General features: G+C 46.7%; 1 protein-coding gene across 5 annotated transcripts in view; it reads left to right on the top strand.

Moving 5' to 3' along the window:
- The window catches only part of LOC132386034 (poly(rC)-binding protein 3-like), a 103,703-nt gene that overhangs the window by 62,235 nt on the left and 19,081 nt on the right, over positions 1–22,387 (top strand). The gene's annotated exons all lie outside the window — the stretch shown is intronic.

Below are 22,387 nucleotides of genomic sequence, written 5' to 3'. Positions count from 1 at the left end.
AATTCACAGTGAGATGGGAGAGGAGGGAATTCACAGAGAGATGGGAGAGGAGGGAATTCACAGAGAGATGGGAGAGGAGAGATTTCACAGAGAGATGGGAGAGCAGGCAATTGACAGAGATGGGAAAGGGGATGGAATTCACAGAGAGATGGAAGAAAGGACGGAATTTACAGAGATATTGGAGAGGGTGTTTACTGAGATAGTAGAGTGGAGGGAAGTCACAGTGAGATCAGAGAGATGGGAGAGTGGAGGGAACTTAAGGAGAGATGGGAGAGAGGAGCAAATTCACAGTGAGATGGGAGAGGAGGGAATTCACAGAGATGGGAGAGGAGGGAATTCACAGAGAGATGGGAGAGGAGAGATTTCACAGAGAGATGGAAGAGGAGGGAATTCACAGAGAGATGGGAGAGGAGAGATTTCACAGAGAGATGGGAGAGCAGGCAATTGACAGAGATGGGAAAGGGGATGGAATTCACAGAGAGATGGAAGAAAGGACGGAATTTACAGAGATATTGGAGAGGGTGTTTACTGAGATAGTAGAGTGGAGGGAAGTCACAGTGAGATCAGAGAGATGGGAGAGTGGAGGGAACTTAAGGAGAGATGGGAGAGAGGAGCGAATTCACAGTGAGATGGGAGAGGAGGGAATTCACAGAGATGGGAGAGGAGGGAATTCACAGAGAGATGGGAGAGGAGAGATTTCACAGAGAGATGGAAGAGAAGGGAATTCACAGAGATATGGGAGTGTGTAGGGAATTCACATATATATGGGAGAGAAGGGAATTTACAGAGAGATTGGAGAGAGGTGGGAATTCAGAGATGGGATGTAGGAGGGAATTTACAGAGAGATTGGAGAGGGCATTTACTTGGAGAGAGTAGAGAATTTATAGAGAGATGGGAGAGGATTTCACATAGAAATGGGAGAGGAGGGATTTCACAGCGAAATGGCAGAGTGGAAGGAATTCACATTGATCGGAGAGAGGAGGAAATTCACAGAGAGATTGAAGAAAGGAGGGAATACATAGAGAGATTGGAGAGGGGGGAATTCAGGGAGAGATGGGAGAGAAGGGAATTCACTGAGAGTTGGGAGAGAGTGGAGGGAATTTGCAGAGAGATTGGAGAGCAGGCAATTGACAGAGATGGGAAAGAGGATGGAATTCACAGAGAGATGGGAGGAAGGACGGAATTTACATAGATATTGGAGAGAGGGTGTTTACTGAGATATAGGAGAGTGGAGGGAAGTCACAGTGAGATGGGAGAGTGGAGGGATCTTAAGGAGAGATGGGAGAGAGGAGCGAATTCACAGAGAGATGGGAGAGGAGGGAATTCACAGAGAGATTGAAGAGGGAATTCACAGAGAGATGGGAGAGGAGAGATTTCACAGAGAGATGGAAGAGAAATGAATTCACAGACATAAGGGAGTGTGTGGGGAATTCACAGAGAGATGGGAGAGAGGAGGGAATTCACAGAGATATGGGAGAGAAGGGAATTTACAGAGAGATTGGAGAGGGCATTTACTTGGAGTGAGTAGAGAATTTATAGAGTGATGGGAGAGGATTTCATATAGAGATGGGAGAGGAGGGATTTCACAGAGAGATTGGAGAGAGGTGGGAATTTTCCGAGAGATGGGTGAAAGGAGGGTGTGCACAGAGAAATGGGAGTGGAGGGAATTCACAGAGAGATGGGAGGAGGGATTTCACAGAGAGATGGGATAGAAGGGAATTCACTTTGATAGGAGAGAGGAGGGAATTCACAGAGAAATGGGATAGAAGGGATTTCAGAGTTGGGAGAGGGGAGAAACTTTGCAGAGAGTTGAGAGTGTGGAGGGAATTCACAGAGAGATGAGAGATAGGAGGGAATTTACAGAGAGATTGTAGAGGGCATTTACGGAGAGAGGAGAGGATTTCACAGAGAGGTGCGAGAGTGGAGTGAATTCACAGAGATGGGAGAGTAGAGGGAATTCACAGAGAGATGGAGGAGAAGGGAATTCACTGAGAGATAGGAGAGTGTAGGGATTGCACAGAGAGATGGGAGATAGGAGGGAATACATAGAGAGATTGGAAAGGAGGGAATTCAGGGAGAGATGGGAGAGGATTTCATAGAGAGATGGGAGAGGAGGGATTTCACAGCGAAATGGCAGAGTGGAGGGAATTCTCAGAGAGAGGAGAGAAGGGAATTCACAGAGAGATTGGAGAGAGTTGGGAATTTACAGAGATGGGAGATAGGAGGGAATACATAGAGAGATTGGAAAGGAGGGAATTCAGGGAGAGATGGGAGAGGATTTCATAGAGAGATGGGAGAGAAGGGAATTCACATTGAGATGGGAGAGTGGAGGGAATTCACTGAGAGATAGGAGAGTGGAGGGATTTCACAGAGAGATGGGAGATAGGAGGGAATACATAGAGAGATTGGAAAGGAAGGAATTCAGGGAGAGATGGGAGAGAAGGGAATTCACATTGAGATGGGAGAGTGGAGGGAATTCACTGAGAGATAGGAGAGTGGAGGGATTTCACAGAGAGATGGGAGATAGGAGGGAATACAGAGAGATTGGAAAGGAGGGAATTCAGGGAGAGAAGGGAATTCACTGAGAGTTGGGAGGTATTTCACAGAGAGATGGGAGAGCAGGCAATTGACAGAGATGGGAAAGGGGATGGAATTCACAGAGAGATGGAAGAAAGGACGGAATTTACAGAGATATTGGAGAGAGGGTGTTTACTGAGGTAGTAGAGTGGAGGGAAGTCACAGTGAGATCAGAGAGATGGGAGAGTGGAGGGAACTTAAGGAGAGATGGGAGAGAGGAGCGAATTCACAGTGAGATGGGAGAGGAGGGAATTCACAGAGAGATGGGAGAGGAGAAATTTCACAGAGAGATGGAAGAGAAGGGAATTCACAGAGATATGGGAGGAGGGAATTCACAGAGAGATGGGAGGAGGGATTTCACAGAGAGATGGGATAGAAGGGAATTCACTTTGATAGGAGAGAGGAGGGAATTCACAGAGAAATGGGATAGAAGGGATTTCAGAGTTGGGAGAGGGGAGAAACTATACAGAGAGTTGAGAGTGTGGCGGGAATTCACAGAGAGATGAGAGATAGGAGGGAATTTACAGAGAGATTGTAGAGGGCAATTACTGTGAGAGAGGAGAGGATTTCACAGAGAGGTGCGAGAGTGGAGTGAATTCACAGAGATGGGAGAGTAGAGGGAGTTCAGAGAGAGATGGAGGAGAAGGGAATTCACTGAGAGAGGGGAGACAGTGGTGGGAATTCACAGAGATGAGAGAGGATGGAATTCACAGAGAGATTGGAGAAGGGAGGGAATTTTCAGAGAGATTGGAGTGAAGGGACAATTCACAGAGAGATGGGAGCAAAAGGATTTCACAGGGAGAGGAGAGTGGAGGGATTTCACAGAGAGATGAGAGATAGGAGGGAATTTACAGAGAAATTGTAGAGGGCATTTACTGGGAGAGGAGAGAATTTATAGAGACATGGGAGAGCATTTCACAGAGAGATGGGAGAGTGGAGTGAATTCACAGAGATGGGAGAGTTGAGGGAATTCACTGAAAGATGGGAGTCAGTGGAGGGAATTCAGAGAGATGAGAGAGAATGGAATTCACAGAGAGATTGGAGAAGGGAGGGAATTCACAGAGAGATGGGAGAGGATGGAATTCACAGAGAGATGGGAGTGGAGGGAATTCACAGAGCGATGGAATATAGGAGGGAATTTACAGAGAGATTGGAGAGTGCATTTACTGGTAGAGAGGAGAGAATTTATAGAGACATGGGAGAGCATTTTACAGAGAGATGGGAGAGTGGAGTGAATTCACAGAGATGGGAGGAAGAGGAGGGAATTGACAGAGATGGGAGAGTATAGGGTATTCACAGAGAGATGGAAGAGAAGGGAATTCACTGAGAGATGGGAGAGTGGAAGGAATTCACTGAGACATGGGAGAGTGCAGGGAATTCAGAGAGATGAGAGAGGATGGAATTCACAGAGAGATTGGAGAAGGGAGGGAATTTTCAGAGAGATTGGAGTGAAGAGACAATTCACAGAGAGATGGGAGCGAAAGGATTTCACAGAGAGCTAGGAGAGTGGAGGGATTTCACAGAGAGATGGAGATAGGAGGGAATACATAGAGAGATTGGAAAGGAGGGAATTCAGGGAGAGATGTGAGAGGATTTCATAGAGAGATGGGAGAGAAGGGAATTCACATTGAGATGGGAGAGTGGAGGGAATTCACTGAGAGATAGGAGAGTGGAGGGATTTCACAGAGAGATGGGAGATAGGAGGGAATACATAGATTGGAAAGGAGGGAATTCAGGGAGAGAAGGGAATTCACTGAGAGTTGGGAGGTATTTCACAGAGAGATGGGAGAGCAGGCAATTGACAGAGATGGGAAAGGGGATGGAATTCACAGAGAGATGGAAGAAAGGACGGAATTTACAGAGATATTGGAGAGAGGGTGTTTACTGAGATAGTAGAGTGGAGGGAAGTCACAATGAGATCAGAGAGATGGGAGAGTGGAGGGAACTTAAGGAGAGATGGGAGAGAGGAGCGAATTCACAGTGAGATGGGAGAGGAGGGAATTCACAGAGATGGGAGAGGAGGGAATTCACAGAGAGATGGGAGAGGAGAGATTTCACAGAGAGATGGAAGAGAAATGAATTCACAGACATAAGGGAGTGTGTGGGGAATTCACAGAGATATGGGAGAGAAGGGAATTTACAGAGAGATTGGAGAGAGGTGGGAATTCAGAGATGGGATGTAGGAGGGAATTTACAGAGAGATTGGAGGGCATTTACTTGGAGAGAGTAGAGAATTTATAGAGAGATGGGAGAGGATTTCACATAGAAATGGGAGAGGAGGGATTTCACAGCGAAATGGCAGAGTGGAAGGAATTCACATTGATTGGAGAGAGGAGGAAATTCACAGAGAGATTGAAGAAAGGAGGGAATACATAGAGAGATTGGAGTGGAGGGAATTCAGGGAGAGATGGGAGAGAAGGGAATTCACTGAGAGTTGGGAGAGAGTGGAGGGAATTTACAGAGAGATTGGAGAGCAGGCAATTGACAGAGATGGGAAAGAGGATGGAATTCACAGAGAGATGGGAGGAAGGACGGAATTTACATAGATATTGGAGAGAGGGTGTTTACTGAGATATAGGAGAGTGGAGGGAAGTCACAGTCAGATGGGAGAGTGGAGGGAACTTAAGGAGAGATGGGAGAGAGGAGCGAATTCACAGAGAGATGGGAGAGTAGAGGGAATTCACGGAGAGATGGAGGAGAAGGGAATTCACTGAGAGATAGGAGAGTGTAGGGATTGCACAGAGAGATGGGAGATAGGAGGGAATACATAGAGAGATTGGAAAGGAGGGAATTCAGGGAGAGATGGGAGAGGATTTCATAGAGAGATGGGAGAGGAGGGATTTCACAGCGAAATGGCAGAGTGGAGGGAATTCTCAGAGAGAGGAGAGAAGGGAATTCACAGAGAGATTGGAGAGAGTTGGGAATTTACAGAGATGGGAGATAGGAGGGAATACATAGAGAGATTGGAAAGGAGGGAATTCAGGGAGAGATGGGAGAGGATTTCATAGAGAGATGGGAGAGAAGGGAATTCACATTGAGATGGGAGAGTGGAGGGAATTCACTGAGAGATAGGAGAGTGGAGGGATTTCACAGAGAGATGGGAGATAGGAGGGAATACATAGAGAGATTGGAAAGGAAGGAATTCAGGGAGAGATGGGAGAGAAGGGAATTCACATTGAGATGGGAGAGTGGAGGGAATTCACTGAGAGATAGGAGAGTGGAGGGATTTCACAGAGAGATGGGAGATAGGAGGGAATACAGAGAGATTGGAAAGGAGGGAATTCAGGGAGAGAAGGGAATTCACTGAGAGTTGGGAGGTATTTCACAGAGAGATGGGAGAGCAGGCAATTGACAGAGATGGGAAAGGGGATGGAATTCACAGAGAGATGGAAGAAAGGACGGAATTTACAGAGATATTGGAGAGAGGGTGTTTACTGAGGTAGTAGAGTGGAGGGAAGTCACAGTGAGATCAGAGAGATGGGAGAGTGGAGGGAACTTAAGGAGAGATGGGAGAGAGGAGCGAATTCACAGTGAGATGGGAGAGGAGGGAATTCACAGAGAGATGGGAGAGGAGAAATTTCACAGAGAGATGGAAGAGAAGGGAATTCACAGAGATATGGGAGGAGGGAATTCACAGAGAGATGGGAGGAGGGATTTCACAGAGAGATGGGATAGAAGGGAATTCACTTTGATAGGAGAGAGGAGGGAATTCACAGAGAAATGGGATAGAAGGGATTTCAGAGTTGGGAGAGGGGAGAAACTATACAGAGAGTTGAGAGTGTGGCGGGAATTCACAGAGAGATGAGAGATAGGAGGGAATTTACAGAGAGATTGTAGAGGGCAATTACTGTGAGAGAGGAGAGGATTTCACAGAGAGGTGCGAGAGTGGAGTGAATTCACAGAGATGGGAGAGTAGAGGGAGTTCAGAGAGAGATGGAGGAGAAGGGAATTCACTGAGAGAGGGGAGACAGTGGTGGGAATTCACAGAGATGAGAGAGGATGGAATTCACAGAGAGATTGGAGAAGGGAGGGAATTTTCAGAGAGATTGGAGTGAAGGGACAATTCACAGAGAGATGGGAGCAAAAGGATTTCACAGGGAGAGGAGAGTGGAGGGATTTCACAGAGAGATGAGAGATAGGAGGGAATTTACAGAGAAATTGTAGAGGGCATTTACTGGGAGAGGAGAGAATTTATAGAGACATGGGAGAGCATTTCACAGAGAGATGGGAGAGTGGAGTGAATTCACAGAGATGGGAGAGTTGAGGGAATTCACTGAAAGATGGGAGTCAGTGGAGGGAATTCAGAGAGATGAGAGAGAATGGAATTCACAGAGAGATTGGAGAAGGGAGGGAATTCACAGAGAGATGGGAGAGGATGGAATTCACAGAGAGATGGGAGTGGAGGGAATTCACAGAGCGATGGAATATAGGAGGGAATTTACAGAGAGATTGGAGAGTGCATTTACTGGTAGAGAGGAGAGAATTTATAGAGACATGGGAGAGCATTTTACAGAGAGATGGGAGAGTGGAGTGAATTCACAGAGATGGGAGGAAGAGGAGGGAATTGACAGAGATGGGAGAGTATAGGGTATTCACAGAGAGATGGAAGAGAAGGGAATTCACTGAGAGATGGGAGAGTGGAAGGAATTCACTGAGACATGGGAGAGTGCAGGGAATTCAGAGAGATGAGAGAGGATGGAATTCACAGAGAGATTGGAGAAGGGAGGGAATTTTCAGAGAGATTGGAGTGAAGAGACAATTCACAGAGAGATGGGAGCGAAAGGATTTCACAGAGAGCTAGGAGAGTGGAGGGATTTCACAGAGAGATGGAGATAGGAGGGAATACATAGAGAGATTGGAAAGGAGGGAATTCAGGGAGAGATGTGAGAGGATTTCATAGAGAGATGGGAGAGAAGGGAATTCACATTGAGATGGGAGAGTGGAGGGAATTCACTGAGAGATAGGAGAGTGGAGGGATTTCACAGAGAGATGGGAGATAGGAGGGAATACATAGATTGGAAAGGAGGGAATTCAGGGAGAGAAGGGAATTCACTGAGAGTTGGGAGGTATTTCACAGAGAGATGGGAGAGCAGGCAATTGACAGAGATGGGAAAGGGGATGGAATTCACAGAGAGATGGAAGAAAGGACGGAATTTACAGAGATATTGGAGAGAGGGTGTTTACTGAGATAGTAGAGTGGAGGGAAGTCACAATGAGATCAGAGAGATGGGAGAGTGGAGGGAACTTAAGGAGAGATGGGAGAGAGGAGCGAATTCACAGTGAGATGGGAGAGGAGGGAATTCACAGAGATGGGAGAGGAGGGAATTCACAGAGAGATGGGAGAGGAGAGATTTCACAGAGAGATGGAAGAGAAATGAATTCACAGACATAAGGGAGTGTGTGGGGAATTCACAGAGATATGGGAGAGAAGGGAATTTACAGAGAGATTGGAGAGAGGTGGGAATTCAGAGATGGGATGTAGGAGGGAATTTACAGAGAGATTGGAGGGCATTTACTTGGAGAGAGTAGAGAATTTATAGAGAGATGGGAGAGGATTTCACATAGAAATGGGAGAGGAGGGATTTCACAGCGAAATGGCAGAGTGGAAGGAATTCACATTGATTGGAGAGAGGAGGAAATTCACAGAGAGATTGAAGAAAGGAGGGAATACATAGAGAGATTGGAGTGGAGGGAATTCAGGGAGAGATGGGAGAGAAGGGAATTCACTGAGAGTTGGGAGAGAGTGGAGGGAATTTACAGAGAGATTGGAGAGCAGGCAATTGACAGAGATGGGAAAGAGGATGGAATTCACAGAGAGATGGGAGGAAGGACGGAATTTACATAGATATTGGAGAGAGGGTGTTTACTGAGATATAGGAGAGTGGAGGGAAGTCACAGTCAGATGGGAGAGTGGAGGGAACTTAAGGAGAGATGGGAGAGAGGAGCGAATTCACAGAGAGATGGGAGAGGAGGGAATTCACAGAGAGATTGAAGAGGGAATTCACAGAGAGATGGGAGAGGAGAGATTTCACAGAGAGATGGAAGAGAAATGAATTCACAGACATAAGGGAGTGTGTGGGGAATTCACAGAGAGATGGGAGAGAGGAGGGAATTCACAGAGATATGGGAGAGAAGGGAATTTACAGAGAGATTGGAGAGGGCATTTACTTGGAGTGAGTAGAGAATTTATAGAGTGATGGGAGAGGATTTCATATAGAGATGGGAGAGGAGGGATTTCACAGAGAGATTGGAGAGAGGTGGGAATTTTCCGAGAGATGGGTGAAAGGAGGGTGTGCACAGAGAAATGGGAGTGGAGGGAATTCACAGAGAGATGGGAGGAGGGATTTCACAGAGAGATGGGATAGAAGGGAATTCACTTTGATAGGAGAGAGGAGGGAATTCACAGAGAAATGGGATAGAAGGGATTTCAGAGTTGGGAGAGGGGAGAAACTTTGCAGAGAGTTGAGAGTGTGGAGGGAATTCACAGAGAGATGAGAGATAGGAGGGAATTTACAGAGAGATTGTAGAGGGCATTTACGGAGAGAGGAGAGGATTTCACAGAGAGGTGCGAGAGTGGAGTGAATTCACAGAGATGGGAGAGTAGAGGGAATTCACAGAGAGATGGAGGAGAAGGGAATTCACTGAGAGATAGGAGAGTGTAGGGATTGCACAGAGAGATGGGAGATAGGAGGGAATACATAGAGAGATTGGAAAGGAGGGAATTCAGGGAGAGATGGGAGAGGATTTCATAGAGAGATGGGAGAGGAGGGATTTCACAGCGAAATGGCAGAGTGGAGGGAATTCTCAGAGAGAGGAGAGAAGGGAATTCACAGAGAGATTGGAGAGAGTTGGGAATTTACAGAGATGGGAGATAGGAGGGAATACATAGAGAGATTGGAAAGGAGGGAATTCAGGGAGAGATGGGAGAGGATTTCATAGAGAGATGGGAGAGAAGGGAATTCACATTGAGATGGGAGAGTGGAGGGAATTCACTGAGAGATAGGAGAGTGGAGGGATTTCACAGAGAGATGGGAGATAGGAGGGAATACATAGAGAGATTGGAAAGGAAGGAATTCAGGGAGAGATGGGAGAGAAGGGAATTCACATTGAGATGGGAGAGTGGAGGGAATTCACTGAGAGATAGGAGAGTGGAGGGATTTCACAGAGAGATGGGAGATAGGAGGGAATACAGAGAGATTGGAAAGGAGGGAATTCAGGGAGAGAAGGGAATTCACTGAGAGTTGGGAGGTATTTCACAGAGAGATGGGAGAGCAGGCAATTGACAGAGATGGGAAAGGGGATGGAATTCACAGAGAGATGGAAGAAAGGACGGAATTTACAGAGATATTGGAGAGAGGGTGTTTACTGAGGTAGTAGAGTGGAGGGAAGTCACAGTGAGATCAGAGAGATGGGAGAGTGGAGGGAACTTAAGGAGAGATGGGAGAGAGGAGCGAATTCACAGTGAGATGGGAGAGGAGGGAATTCACAGAGAGATGGGAGAGGAGAAATTTCACAGAGAGATGGAAGAGAAGGGAATTCACAGAGATATGGGAGGAGGGAATTCACAGAGAGATGGGAGGAGGGATTTCACAGAGAGATGGGATAGAAGGGAATTCACTTTGATAGGAGAGAGGAGGGAATTCACAGAGAAATGGGATAGAAGGGATTTCAGATTTGGGAGAGGGGAGAAACTATACAGAGAGTTGAGAGTGTGGCGGGAATTCACAGAGAGATGAGAGATAGGAGGGAATTTACAGAGAGATTGTAGAGGGCAATTACTGTGAGAGAGGAGAGGATTTCACAGAGAGGTGCGAGAGTGGAGTGAATTCACAGAGATGGGAGAGTAGAGGGAGTTCAGAGAGAGATGGAGGAGAAGGGAATTCACTGAGAGAGGGGAGACAGTGGTGGGAATTCACAGAGATGAGAGAGGATGGAATTCACAGAGAGATTGGAGAAGGGAGGGAATTTTCAGAGAGATTGGAGTGAAGGGACAATTCACAGAGAGATGGGAGCAAAAGGATTTCACAGGGAGAGGAGAGTGGAGGGATTTCACAGAGAGATGAGAGATAGGAGGGAATTTACAGAGAAATTGTAGAGGGCATTTACTGGGAGAGGAGAGAATTTATAGAGACATGGGAGAGCATTTCACAGAGAGATGGGAGAGTGGAGTGAATTCACAGAGATGGGAGAGTTGAGGGAATTCACTGAAAGATGGGAGTCAGTGGAGGGAATTCAGAGAGATGAGAGAGAATGGAATTCACAGAGAGATTGGAGAAGGGAGGGAATTCACAGAGAGATGGGAGAGGATGGAATTCACAGAGAGATGGGAGTGGAGGGAATTCACAGAGCGATGGAATATAGGAGGGAATTTACAGAGAGATTGGAGAGTGCATTTACTGGTAGAGAGGAGAGAATTTATAGAGACATGGGAGAGCATTTTACAGAGAGATGGGAGAGTGGAGTGAATTCACAGAGATGGGAGGAAGAGGAGGGAATTGACAGAGATGGGAGAGTATAGGGTATTCACAGAGAGATGGAAGAGAAGGGAATTCACTGAGAGATGGGAGAGTGGAAGGAATTCACTGAGACATGGGAGAGTGCAGGGAATTCAGAGAGATGAGAGAGGATGGAATTCACAGAGAGATTGGAGAAGGGAGGGAATTTTCAGAGAGATTGGAGTGAAGAGACAATTCACAGAGAGATGGGAGCGAAAGGATTTCACAGAGAGCTAGGAGAGTGGAGGGATTTCACAGAGAGATGGAGATAGGAGGGAATACATAGAGAGATTGGAAAGGAGGGAATTCAGGGAGAGATGTGAGAGGATTTCATAGAGAGATGGGAGAGAAGGGAATTCACATTGAGATGGGAGAGTGGAGGGAATTCACTGAGAGATAGGAGAGTGGAGGGATTTCACAGAGAGATGGGAGATAGGAGGGAATACATAGATTGGAAAGGAGGGAATTCAGGGAGAGAAGGGAATTCACTGAGAGTTGGGAGGTATTTCACAGAGAGATGGGAGAGCAGGCAATTGACAGAGATGGGAAAGGGGATGGAATTCACAGAGAGATGGAAGAAAGGACGGAATTTACAGAGATATTGGAGAGAGGGTGTTTACTGAGATAGTAGAGTGGAGGGAAGTCACAATGAGATCAGAGAGATGGGAGAGTGGAGGGAACTTAAGGAGAGATGGGAGAGAGGAGCGAATTCACAGTGAGATGGGAGAGGAGGGAATTCACAGAGATGGGAGAGGAGGGAATTCACAGAGAGATGGGAGAGGAGAGATTTCACAGAGAGATGGAAGAGAAATGAATTCACAGACATAAGGGAGTGTGTGGGGAATTCACAGAGATATGGGAGAGAAGGGAATTTACAGAGAGATTGGAGAGAGGTGGGAATTCAGAGATGGGATGTAGGAGGGAATTTACAGAGAGATTGGAGGGCATTTACTTGGAGAGAGTAGAGAATTTATAGAGAGATGGGAGAGGATTTCACATAGAAATGGGAGAGGAGGGATTTCACAGCGAAATGGCAGAGTGGAAGGAATTCACATTGATTGGAGAGAGGAGGAAATTCACAGAGAGATTGAAGAAAGGAGGGAATACATAGAGAGATTGGAGTGGAGGGAATTCAGGGAGAGATGGGAGAGAAGGGAATTCACTGAGAGTTGGGAGAGAGTGGAGGGAATTTACAGAGAGATTGGAGAGCAGGCAATTGACAGAGATGGGAAAGAGGATGGAATTCACAGAGAGATGGGAGGAAGGACGGAATTTACATAGATATTGGAGAGAGGGTGTTTACTGAGATATAGGAGAGTGGAGGGAAGTCACAGTCAGATGGGAGAGTGGAGGGAACTTAAGGAGAGATGGGAGAGAGGAGCGAATTCACAGAGAGATGGGAGAGGAGGGAATTCACAGAGAGATTGAAGAGGGAATTCACAGAGAGATGGGAGAGGAGAGATTTCACAGAGAGATGGGATAGAAGGGAATTCACTTTGATAGGAGAGAGGAGGGAATTCTCAGAGAAATGGGATAGAAGGGATTTCAGAGTTGGGAGAGGGGAGAAACTATACAGAGAGTTGAGAGTGTGGCGGGAATTCACAGAGAGATGAGAGATAGGAGGGAATTTACAGAGAGATTGTAGAGGGCAATTACTGTGAGAGAGGAGAGGATTTCACAGAGAGGTGCGAGAGTGGAGTGAATTCACAGAGATGGGAGAGTAGAGGGAGTTCAGAGAGAGGGAGGAAAAGGGAATTCACTGAGAGAGGGGAGATAGTGGTGGGAATTCACAGAGATGAGAGAGGATGGAATTCACAGAGAGATTGGAGAAGGGAGGGAATTTTCAGAGAGATTGGAGTGAAGGGACAATTCACAGAGAGATGGGAGCGAAAGGATTTCACAGGGAGATAGCAGAGTGGAGGGATTTCACAGAGAGATGGGAGAGGAGAAATTTCACAGAGAGATGGAAGAGAAGGGAATTCACAGAGATATGGGAGGAGGGAATTCACAGAGAGATGGGAGGAGGGATTTCACAGAGAGATGGGATAGAAGGGAATTCACTTTGATAGGAGAGAGGAGGGAATTCACAGAGAAATGGGATAGAAGGGATTTCAGAGTTGGGAGAGGGGAGAAACTATACAGAGAGTTGAGAGTGTGGCGGGAATTCACAGAGAGATGAGAGATAGGAGGGAATTTACAGAGAGATTGTAGAGGGCAATTACTGTGAGAGAGGAGAGGATTTCACAGAGAGGTGCGAGAGTGGAGTGAATTCACAGAGATGGGAGAGTAGAGGGAGTTCAGAGAGAGATGGAGGAGAAGGGAATTCACTGAGAGAGGGGAGACAGTGGTGGGAATTCACAGAGATGAGAGAGGATGGAATTCACAGAGAGATTGGAGAAGGGAGGGAATTTTCAGAGAGATTGGAGTGAAGGGACAATTCACAGAGAGATGGGAGCAAAAGGATTTCACAGGGAGAGGAGAGTGGAGGGATTTCACAGAGAGATGAGAGATAGGAGGGAATTTACAGAGAAATTGTAGAGGGCATTTACTGGGAGAGGAGAGAATTTATAGAGACATGGGAGAGCATTTCACAGAGAGATGGGAGAGTGGAGTGAATTCACAGAGATGGGAGAGTTGAGGGAATTCACTGAAAGATGGGAGTCAGTGGAGGGAATTCAGAGAGATGAGAGAGAATGGAATTCACAGAGAGATTGGAGAAGGGAGGGAATTCACAGAGAGATGGGAGAGGATGGAATTCACAGAGAGATGGGAGTGGAGGGAATTCACAGAGCGATGGAATATAGGAGGGAATTTACAGAGAGATTGGAGAGTGCATTTACTGGTAGAGAGGAGAGAATTTATAGAGACATGGGAGAGCATTTTACAGAGAGATGGGAGAGTGGAGTGAATTCACAGAGATGGGAGGAAGAGGAGGGAATTGACAGAGATGGGAGAGTATAGGGTATTCACAGAGAGATGGAAGAGAAGGGAATTCACTGAGAGATGGGAGAGTGGAAGGAATTCACTGAGACATGGGAGAGTGCAGGGAATTCAGAGAGATGAGAGAGGATGGAATTCACAGAGAGATTGGAGAAGGGAGGGAATTTTCAGAGAGATTGGAGTGAAGAGACAATTCACAGAGAGATGGGAGCGAAAGGATTTCACAGAGAGCTAGGAGAGTGGAGGGATTTCACAGAGAGATGGAGATAGGAGGGAATACATAGAGAGATTGGAAAGGAGGGAATTCAGGGAGAGATGTGAGAGGATTTCATAGAGAGATGGGAGAGAAGGGAATTCACATTGAGATGGGAGAGTGGAGGGAATTCACTGAGAGATAGGAGAGTGGAGGGATTTCACAGAGAGATGGGAGATAGGAGGGAATACATAGATTGGAAAGGAGGGAATTCAGGGAGAGAAGGGAATTCACTGAGAGTTGGGAGGTATTTCACAGAGAGATGGGAGAGCAGGCAATTGACAGAGATGGGAAAGGGGATGGAATTCACAGAGAGATGGAAGAAAGGACGGAATTTACAGAGATATTGGAGAGAGGGTGTTTACTGAGATAGTAGAGTGGAGGGAAGTCACAATGAGATCAGAGAGATGGGAGAGTGGAGGGAACTTAAGGAGAGATGGGAGAGAGGAGCGAATTCACAGTGAGATGGGAGAGGAGGGAATTCACAGAGATGGGAGAGGAGGGAATTCACAGAGAGATGGGAGAGGAGAGATTTCACAGAGAGATGGAAGAGAAATGAATTCACAGACATAAGGGAGTGTGTGGGGAATTCACAGAGATATGGGAGAGAAGGGAATTTACAGAGAGATTGGAGAGAGGTGGGAATTCAGAGATGGGATGTAGGAGGGAATTTACAGAGAGATTGGAGGGCATTTACTTGGAGAGAGTAGAGAATTTATAGAGACATGGGAGAGCATTTTACAGAGAGATGGGAGAGTGGAGTGAATTCACAGAGATGGGAGGAAGAGGAGGGAATTGACAGAGATGGGAGAGTATAGGGTATTCACAGAGAGATGGAAGAGAAGGGAATTCACTGAGAGATGGGAGAGTGGAGGGAATTCACTGAGACATGGGAGACAGTGGAGGGAATTCAGAGAGATGAGAGAGGATGGAATTCACAGAGAGATTGGAGAAGGGAGGGAATTTTCAGAGAGATTGGAGTGAAGAGACAATTCACAGAGAGATGGGAGCGAAAGGATTTCACAAAGAGCTAGGAGAGTGGAGGGATTTCACAGAGAGATCGGAGAGGGATTTCACAGAGAGATAGGAGAGTGGAGGGATTTCACAGTGAGGTGGGAGAAAGGGAATTCAGAGATGGGAGAGAGGATGGAATTCACAGAGAGATTGGAGAGAAGGGATTTCACAGAGAGATGGGGAGGAGGGATTTCACAGTGATGGACGAGGAGGGATTTCACAGAGAGATGGGAGAGGAGGGATTTCACAGAGAGATGTGAGAGGAGGGATTTCACAGAGAAATGGGAACGAAAGGATTTCACAGAGAGATGGGAGAGGAGGGATTTCACAGAGAGATTGGCAAGGAATTTCACAGAGATTGGAGAGGGATTTCACTGAGAGAGGGGAGAAAGGAGGGAATTCACTGAGATTGGTGAGGAAGGAATTCACATTGATGGGAGAGGAGAGATTTCACAGAGGGATGGGAGAGTGTAGGGAATTCAGAGAGATTGAAGATGAGGGAAACGGTGATGGGAGAGAGGGGAAATTCACAGAGAGGGGAATGAGTGGGGAATTCAGAGAGATTGGAATGAGCAGGGAATTCACAGAGAGATAGGAGAGGAGCGAATTCACAGAGAGAAGGGAGAAAGAAGGGATTTCACAGAGAGAGTGAAGAGGGCATTTACTGGGAGAGAGGAGAGAATTTATAGAGACATTTGAGAGGATTTCACAGAGATGGGAGAATGGAGTGAATTCACAGAGATGGGAGAGGAGGGAATTCACAGGGATGGGAGAGTGGAGGGAATTCACAAAGAGGTGGGATATAGGAGGGAATTTACAGAGAGATTGGAGAGGGCATTTACTAGGAGAGAGTAGAGAATTTATAAAGAGATGGGAGAGGAGTTCACATAGAGATGGGAGAGGAGGGATTTCACAGCGAAATGGCAGAGTGGAGGGAATTCACAGAGAGAGGAGAGAAGGGAATTCACAGAGAGATTGGTGAGAGGTGGGAATTTACAGAGAGATTGGAGAGGTGGGAATTCAGAGAGAGATGGGAGATAAGAAAATTCACAGAGAGATGGGAGAGTGGAGGGAATTCACTGAGAGATAGGAGAGTGGAGGGATTTCACAGAGAGATGGGAGATAGGAGGGAATACATAGAGAGATTGGAAAGGAGGGAATTCAGGGAGAGATGGGAGAGGATTTCATAGAGAGATGGGAGAGAAGGGAATTCACATTGAGATGGGAGAGTGGAGGGAATTCAATGAGAGATAGGAGAGTAGAGGGATTTCACAGAGAGATGGGAGATAGGAGGGAATACATAGAGAGATTGGAAAGGAGGGAATTCAGGGAGAGATGGGAGAGGATTTCATAGAGAGATGGGAGAGAAGGGAATTCACATTGAGATGGGAGAGTGGAGGGAATTCACTGAGAGATAGGAGAGTGTAGGGATTTCACAGAGAGATGGGAGATAGGAGGGAATACATAGAGAGATTGGAAAGGAGGGAATTCAGGAAGAGAAGGGAATTCACTGAGAGTTGGGAGGTATTTCACAGAGAGATGGGAGAGCAGGCAATTGACAGAGATGGGAAAGAGGATGGAATTCACAGAGATGGAAGAAAGGACGGAATTTACAGAGATATTGGAGAGAGGGTGTTTACTGAGATAGTAGAGTGGAGGGAAGTCACAGTGAGATCAGAGAGATGGGAGAGTGGAGGGAACTTAAGGAGAGATGGGAGAGAGGAGTGAATTCACAGTGAGATGGGAGAGGAGGGAATTCACAGAGAGATGGGAGAGGAGGGAATTCACAGAGAGATGGGAGAGGAGAGATTTCACAGAGATGGGAATTCACAGAGATATGGGAGAGAAGGGAATTTACAGAGAGATTGGAGAGAGGTGGGAATTCAGAGATGGGATGTAGGAGGGAATTTACAGAGAGATTGGAGAGGGCATTTACTTGGAGAGAGTAGAGAATTTATAGAGAGATGGGAGAGGATTTCACATAGAAATGGGAGAGGAGGGATTTCACAGCGAAATGGCAGAGTGGAAGGAATTCACATTGATTGGAGAGAGGAGGAAATTCACAGAGAGATTGAAGAAAGGAGGGAATACATAGAGAGATTGGAGTGGAGGGAATTCAGGGAGAGATGGGAGAGAAGGGAATTCACTGAGAGTTGGGAGAGAGTGGAGGGAATTTACAGAGAGATTGGAGAGCAGGCAATTGACAGAGATGGGAAAGAGGATGGAATTCACAGAGAGATGGGAGGAAGGACGGAATTTACATAGATATTGGAGAGAGGGTGTTTACTGAGATATAGGAGAGTGGAGGGAAGTCACAGTCAGATGGGAGAGTGGAGGGAACTTAAGGAGAGATGGGAGAGAGGAGCGAATTCACAGAGAGATGGGAGAGGAGGGAATTCACAGAGAGATTGAAGAGGGAATTCACAGAGAGATGGGAGAGGAGAGATTTCACAGAGAGATGGGATAGAAGGGAATTCACTTTGATAGGAGAGAGGAGGGAATTCTCAGAGAAATGGGATAGAAGGGATTTCAGAGTTGGGAGAGGGGAGAAACTATACAGAGAGTTGAGAGTGTGGCGGGAATTCACAGAGAGATGAGAGATAGGAGGGAATTTACAGAGAGATTGTAGAGGGCAATTACTGTGAGAGAGGAGAGGATTTCACAGAGAGGTGCGAGAGTGGAGTGAATTCACAGAGATGGGAGAGTAGAGGGAGTTCAGAGAGAGGGAGGAAAAGGGAATTCACTGAGAGAGGGGAGATAGTGGTGGGAATTCACAGAGATGAGAGAGGATGGAATTCACAGAGAGATTGGAGAAGGGAGGGAATTTTCAGAGAGATTGGAGTGAAGGGACAATTCACAGAGAGATGGGAGCGAAAGGATTTCACAGGGAGATAGCAGAGTGGAGGGATTTCACAGAGAGATCGGAGAGAGGTGGGAATTCACAGAGGGTTGGAAGAGAGGAGGTAATTCACAGAGAGATGGGAGAGGAGGCAATTGACAGAGAGCTGGGAAAGAGGATGGAATTCACAGCGAGATGGGAGAAAGGAGGGAATTTACAGAGATATTGGAGAGAGGGAATTTACTGAGATAGTAGAGTGGAGGGAAGTCACAGTGAGATGGGAGAGATGGGGGAATTTACAGAGAGATGGGAGAGTGGAGGGAACTTAAGGAGAGATGGGAGGGAGGAGCGAATTCACAGTGAGATGGGAGAGGATGGAATTCACAGAGAGATGGGAGTGGAGGGAATTCACAGAGCGATGGAATATAGGAGGGAATTTACAGAGAGATTGGAGAGGGCATTTACTGGTAGAGAGGAGAGAATTTATAGAGACATGGGAGAGCATTTTACAGAGAGATGGGAGAGTGGAGTGAATTCACAGAGATGGGAGGAAGAGGAGGGAATTGACAGAGATGGGAGAGTATAGGGTATTCACAGAGAGATGGAAGAGAAGGGAATTCACTGAGAGATGGGAGAGTGGAGGGAATTCACTGAGACATGGGAGACAGTGGAGGGAATTCAGAGAGATGAGAGAGGATGGAATTCACAGAGAGATTGGAGAAGGGAGGGAATTTTCAGAGAGATTGGAGTGAAGAGACAATTCACAGAGAGATGGGAGCGAAAGGATTTCACAAAGAGCTAGGAGAGTGGAGGGATTTCACAGAGAGATCGGAGAGGGATTTCACAGAGAGATAGGAGAGTGGAGGGATTTCACAGTGAGGTGGGAGAAAGGGAATTCAGAGATGGGAGAGAGGATGGAATTCACAGAGAGATTGGAGAGAAGGGATTTCACAGAGAGATGGGGAGGAGGGATTTCACAGTGATGGACGAGGAGGGATTTCACAGAGAGATGGGAGAGGAGGGATTTCACAGAGAGATGTGAGAGGAGGGATTTCACAGAGAAATGGGAACGAAAGGATTTCACAGAGAGATGGGAGAGGAGGGATTTCACAGAGAGATTGGCAAGGAATTTCACAGAGATTGGAGAGGGATTTCACTGAGAGAGGGGAGAAAGGAGGGAATTCACTGAGATTGGTGAGGAAGGAATTCACATTGATGGGAGAGGAGAGATTTCACAGAGGGATGGGAGAGTGTAGGGAATTCAGAGAGATTGAAGATGAGGGAAACGGTGATGGGAGAGAGGGGAAATTCACAGAGAGGGGAATGAGTGGGGAATTCAGAGAGATTGGAATGAGCAGGGAATTCACAGAGAGATAGGAGAGGAGCGAATTCACAGAGAGAAGGGAGAAAGAAGGGATTTCACAGAGAGAGTGAAGAGGGCATTTACTGGGAGAGAGGAGAGAATTTATAGAGACATTTGAGAGGATTTCACAGAGATGGGAGAATGGAGTGAATTCACAGAGATGGGAGAGGAGGGAATTCACAGGGATGGGAGAGTGGAGGGAATTCACAAAGAGGTGGGATATAGGAGGGAATTTACAGAGAGATTGGAGAGGGCATTTACTAGGAGAGAGTAGAGAATTTATAAAGAGATGGGAGAGGAGTTCACATAGAGATGGGAGAGGAGGGATTTCACAGCGAAATGGCAGAGTGGAGGGAATTCACAGAGAGAGGAGAGAAGGGAATTCACAGAGAGATTGGTGAGAGGTGGGAATTTACAGAGAGATTGGAGAGGTGGGAATTCAGAGAGAGATGGGAGATAAGAAAATTCACAGAGAGATGGGAGAGTGGAGGGAATTCACTGAGAGATAGGAGAGTGGAGGGATTTCACAGAGAGATGGGAGATAGGAGGGAATACATAGAGAGATTGGAAAGGAGGGAATTCAGGGAGAGATGGGAGAGGATTTCATAGAGAGATGGGAGAGAAGGGAATTCACATTGAGATGGGAGAGTGGAGGGAATTCAATGAGAGATAGGAGAGTAGAGGGATTTCACAGAGAGATGGGAGATAGGAGGGAATACATAGAGAGATTGGAAAGGAGGGAATTCAGGAAGAGAAGGGAATTCACTGAGAGTTGGGAGGTATTTCACAGAGAGATGGGAGAGCAGGCAATTGACAGAGATGGGAAAGAGGATGGAATTCACAGAGATGGAAGAAAGGACGGAATTTACAGAGATATTGGAGAGAGGGTGTTTACTGAGATAGTAGAGTGGAGGGAAGTCACAGTGAGATCAGAGAGATGGGAGAGTGGAGGGAACTTAAGGAGAGATGGGAGAGAGGAGTGAATTCACAGTGAGATGGGAGAGGAGGGAATTCACAGAGAGATGGGAGAGGAGGGAATTCACAGAGAGATGGGAGAGGAGAGATTTCACAGAGATGGGAATTCACAGAGATATGGGAGAGAAGGGAATTTACAGAGAGATTGGAGAGAGGTGGGAATTCAGAGATGGGATGTAGGAGGGAATTTACAGAGAGATTGGAGAGGGCATTTACTTGGAGAGAGTAGAGAATTTATAGAGAGATGGGAGAGGATTTCACATAGAAATGGGAGAGGAGGGATTTCACAGCGAAATGGCAGAGTGGAAGGAATTCACATTGATCGGAGAGAGGAGGAAATTCACAGAGAGATTGAAGAAAGGAGGGAATACATAGAGAGATTGGAGAGGAGGGAATTCAGGGAGAGATGGGAGAGAAGGGAATTCACTGAGAGTTGGGAGAGAGTGGAGGGAATTTACAGAGAGATTGGAGAGCAGGCAATTGACAGAGATGGGAAAGAGGATGGAATTCACAGAGAGATGGGAGAAAGGACGGAATTTACATAGATATTGGAGAGAGGGTGTTTACTGAGGTATAGGAGAGTGGAGGGAAGTCACAGTGAGATGGGAGAGTGGAGGGAACTTAAGGAGAGATGGGAGAGAGGAGCGAATTCACAGAGAGATGGGAGAGGAGGGAATTCACAGAGAGATTGAAGGGGGAATTCACAGAGAGATGGGAGGAGGGATTTCACAGAGAGATGGGATAGAAGGGAATTCACTTTGATAGGAGAGAAGAGGGAATTCACAGAGAAATGGGATAGAAGGGATTTCAGAGTTGGGAGAGGGGAGAAACTTTGCAGAGAGTTGAGAGTGTGGAGGGAATTCACAGAGAGATGAGAGATAGGAGGGAATTTACAGAGAGATTGTAGAGGGCATTTACTGGGAGAGAGGAGAGGATTTCACAGAGAGGTGCGAGAGTGGAGTGAATTCACAGAATTGGGAGAGTAGAGGGAATTCACAGAGAGATGGAGGAGAAGGGAATTCACTGAGAGAGGGGAGACAGTGGTGGGAATTCACAGAGATGAGAGAGGATGGAATTCACAGAGAGATTGGAGAAGGGAGGGAATTTTCAGATAGATTGGAGTGAAGGGACAATTCACAGAGAGATGGGAGCGAAAGGATTTCACAGGGAGATAGGAGAGTGGAGGGATTTCACAGAGAGATCCGAGAGGTGGGAATTCACAGAGGGTTGGAAGAGAGGAGGTAATTCACAGAGAGATGGGAGAGGAGGCAATTGACAGAGATCTGGGAAAGAGGATGGAATTCACAGCGAGATGGGAGAAAGGAGGGAATTTACAGAGATATTGGAGAGAGGGAATTTACTGAGATATAGGAGAGTGAAGGGAAGACACAGTGAGATGGGAGAGATGGGGGAATTCACAGAGAGATGGGAGAGAGGAGGGAATTCTCAGAGAGTAGGGAGAGAGGAGGTAATTCACAGAGAGATGGGAGAGGAGGCAATTGATAGAGAGATGGGAAAGAGGATGGAATTCACATAGAGATGGGAGAGGAGGGATTTCACAGCGAAATGGCAGAGTGGAGGGAAGTCACAGAGAGAGGTGAGAAGGGAATTCAGAGAGATGGGAGAGTGGAAGGAATTCACATTGATTGGAGAGAGGAGGGAATTCACATTGATAGGAGAGAGGAGGGAATTCACAGAGAGATGGGAGAGAGAATGGATTTCACATTGATAGGCGAGAGGAGGTAATTTCCAGAGAGATTGAAGATAGGAGAGAATTCAGGGAGAGATGGGAGAGAAGGGAATTCACTGAGAGTTGGGAGAGAGTGGAGGGAATTTACAGAGAGATTGGAGTGAAGAGACAATTCACAGAGATGGGAGCGAAAGGATATCACAGGGAGATAGGAGAGTGGAGGGATTTAACAGAGAGATCG

This window comes from Hypanus sabinus (assembly GCF_030144855.1).
Source record: "Hypanus sabinus isolate sHypSab1 chromosome Y unlocalized genomic scaffold, sHypSab1.hap1 SUPER_Y_unloc_8, whole genome shotgun sequence".
Classification (NCBI taxonomy): Eukaryota; Metazoa; Chordata; class Chondrichthyes; order Myliobatiformes; family Dasyatidae; genus Hypanus; species Hypanus sabinus.
Note: the sequence above shows the minus strand (reverse complement) of the source record. Positions and strands in the feature narration are given on the sequence as shown.